We start from the raw sequence: 3,497 nt of genomic DNA on the forward strand, positions 1-3,497 counted from the left end.
CGAGACGTTAGTAACCCCAAACGTGTGTATTGATTGGGGGTTCACTTCGCACGTAATGTTTTCTTTTACCATACGAAACGCTTGCAGTTTAAGAGAAACGAAACACTTCACATTCTACCCACACCTCCTGAACCCTATCGATTATTGCTCCTCTGTTCTTCGCGCTTGAGTTCAAAGGAAGAAGACGGAGTGAAGCGAGTTGGTGGTTGGGTGCTCCCTACACACGAGAGCTTTGCCCCGTCTTGGTGGTTGTGAAAACTTTGAAACGGCACAGAGCGAAAAGGTATGTGCAATGTATGTTTGATTTTCGTTTGGTTGGAATAGTTCATGCAAGTAAAGATGTTAATGCATAAGGTTTCTGAGATTGCAATGTTATTGCTCTTAAGGTTTGGGGTTGTTGATGTAAGTAGAATCTTTTGAACCTGTGTTTCTGCACATTGATTACCGTTGTTTTATGGTTTGTGTAATAGGAACAGTAGCGAAAGAAATGAGTCATTTTAGTGTTAAAATTTATCACCAGGGGATGTTTCGGCTTGAAGGAGATACTGTTAGGTATTTGGGTGGGGAGACGTCCATTGTAGACTACTGTGATGAGGATGAATGGAGTTTGATTGAGGTGTATGAAATAGTGGGTAGACAGGGGTATTTGAAGAAGGATATTGTTGCGATGTGGTATAAAGCTGTGAATGCTGGGTTAGAGGACGGATTGACCATGCTTAAAACCGATAAAGATGCAATAGATATGGCAAGAATTGGGATAAAGGATGACATGGTTGAGGTTTATGTTGTGCACAAGACAAGTGAGGTGGGAGAAGTTGTGCAACCTGGGCAACTTACTGCTCCTGTTGAAGAAGGTGATCAAGCTGGGCCTGGCCCAATTATTATGTATGAAGGCCCTGGTGTTGGGTCAAAGGCAGCTACTGATGGGCCAACTGATGGGCCTACTGGTGGGCCTACTGAAGTGGAAGAGGTTGGGTCTATGAGTGAGGGATCATGTGAGGTTGTTAAGAGTGATGATGCTGTTGAAGAAGAGGAGGAGGGGAGTGAGACATCTGAAGATGATGACTATGAACCCAGGAGGAGTGAAAGCTCATGGACTTCTGATTCTATTGCTGGGAATGCATCAACTCACAGTCTTGGTAGTCTTGATTTTGGTGACAGTGATGATGAGAGGGAGGGAGCTGAAGGCTTAGTTGATGTGAACATCACAGAAGAGGGAAAAAAGAGTCTACACCCAATCAGTCTCATGGTCAATCATCACAACCAGCTGCACAAAATCTTAGTAAGAAAAAAGTTGTAGGGAATTTTGGTGATGAGGATACAGGTTATAACAGTGAGGAGTTCCTGGATACTCCATTTAGTGATGATGAGGATGACACGGGAAAGAGGTATCCCATACACAGGCCGTTGAAGAACATGAGTGAATACACTTGGGAGGTGGAAACTTTGTATGTGTCAAGGGAGGAGTTCAAAGACTGTGCCACTGCATATGCTGTCAGTAGTGACAGGGGTTTAAGATTCACAAAGGTTGATCTGAAGAGGGTTAAAGTGGAATGTGTGGAGGGATGTGAGTGGTACGCATATTGTGAAAAGATGAAGCATGAGCAAAGTTGGCAGTTGAAGAGTTGCAACAACAAGCACAATTGCTCATGGACATGGTTTCTCTAGCATCTGTGTGATGACCTGGGAGTTGACAAAATCAGGACCTGCACCTTCATGTCTGACCAACAGAAGGTACATGTATTTTATTCTGTTTGATACTTAATTACAAGTGTTCTAGTTAGCATGTAACAATCTATGCTCATCCTTTTTTTATATTCAAAACAGGGATTGGTACCAACTTTTGAGGAGCTTCTGCCTGGAGTTGACCACAGATTTTGTGTCAGACATCTGTATGCAAATTTCAAGAAGAGATATCCAGGAATCTATTTGAAGCTAATGATGTGGAATGCTGCCAAGGCAACTTATCTTCAAGAATGGGAAAGGAGGATGAGTGAGATACAGAAGGTGGATCAGGGAGCATACAACTATCTTATGGAGATTCCAACAAAGTACTGGTGTCGTCACAGGTTTGAGTGTAGACCTAGGTGTGACACTTTAGTTAACAATATGTGTGAAGTTTTTAATTCTGTTTTGGTTGAAGCTAGGGAGAAGCTAATAATAACTATGCTAGAGGATATCCGAGTTTACATCATGAAACGTGCTGACAACAGGGACAGAATAGTGCCTTACAATAGAGATGTGTTACCCAGAATTAGGATTAAGGTAGAAAAACAGGCCAAACTAAGTGGTAATTGGGTGAGTGTGTATGCTGGACGTGATAGATATAAGGTGGTTAGCATCCAAGGGGTAAGGAAAAATTTGTGGTTGATCTTAGGCATCATGAATGCTCATGTAGGAAGTTTCAACTGTCCGGAATTCCTTGTGCACATGCCATGACATGCATAAGAAAAATGTGTTTCAATGTGAATTCATATGTTGCTGACTACTACAAAAAGACTGCATACATCTCTTGCTACCAGCAGGTTGTCTACCTAGTTAATGGATGATGAGCGGATAATTTATACACTTTTTGGCATTGTTTTTAGTATATTTTTAGTAGGATCTAGTTACTTTTAGGGATGTTTTTATTAGTTTTTATGTTAAATTCACATTTTTGGACTTTACTATGAGTTTGTGTGTTTTTCTGTGATTTCAGGTATTTTCTGGCTGAAATTGAGGGACTTGAGCAAAAATCAAATTCAGAGGTTGAAGAAGGACTGCTGATGTTGTTGGATTCTGACCTCCCTGCACTCAAAGTAAATTTTCTAGAGCTACAGAACTCAAAATGGTGCGCTTCTAATTGCGTTGGAAAGTAGACATCCAGGGCTTTCCAGCAATATATAATAGTCCATACTTTGGCCGAGTTTAAACGACGCAAAAGGGCGTTGAACGCCAGTTTTACGCTGCAGTCTGGAGTTAAACGCCAGAAACACGTCACGAACCAGAGTTGAACGCCAGAAACACGTTAAAAACTGGCGTTCAACTCCAAGAATGACCTCTCCACGTGTAAAATTCAAGCTCAGCCCAAGCACACACTAAGTGGGCCCCAGAAGTGGATTTCTACATCATTTACTTACTTCTGTAAACCCTAGTAACTAGTTTAGTATAAATAGGACTTTTTACTATTGTATTAGGGATCTTTGATCAGTTTTATGCTATCTTAGACTTTCATGGGGGCTGGCCATTCGGCCATGCCTGGACCATTATCACTTATGTATTTTCAAACGGTAGAGTTTCTGCACTCCAGAGATTAAGGTGTGGAGCTCTGCTGTTCCTTATGATTTAATGCAAAGTACTACTGTTTTTCTATTCAATTCAACTTATTCCGCTTCTAAGATATCCATTCGTTCCCAAGAACATGATGAATGTGATGATTATGTGACGCTCATCATCATTCTCACTCATGAACGCGTGCCTGACAAACACTTCCGTTCTACATGCAAACAAGCTAGAAT

The sequence above is a fragment of the Arachis ipaensis genome, chromosome B10, assembly GCF_000816755.2.
Source record: "Arachis ipaensis cultivar K30076 chromosome B10, Araip1.1, whole genome shotgun sequence".
In the NCBI taxonomy this organism is placed as follows: domain Eukaryota; kingdom Viridiplantae; phylum Streptophyta; class Magnoliopsida; order Fabales; family Fabaceae; genus Arachis; species Arachis ipaensis.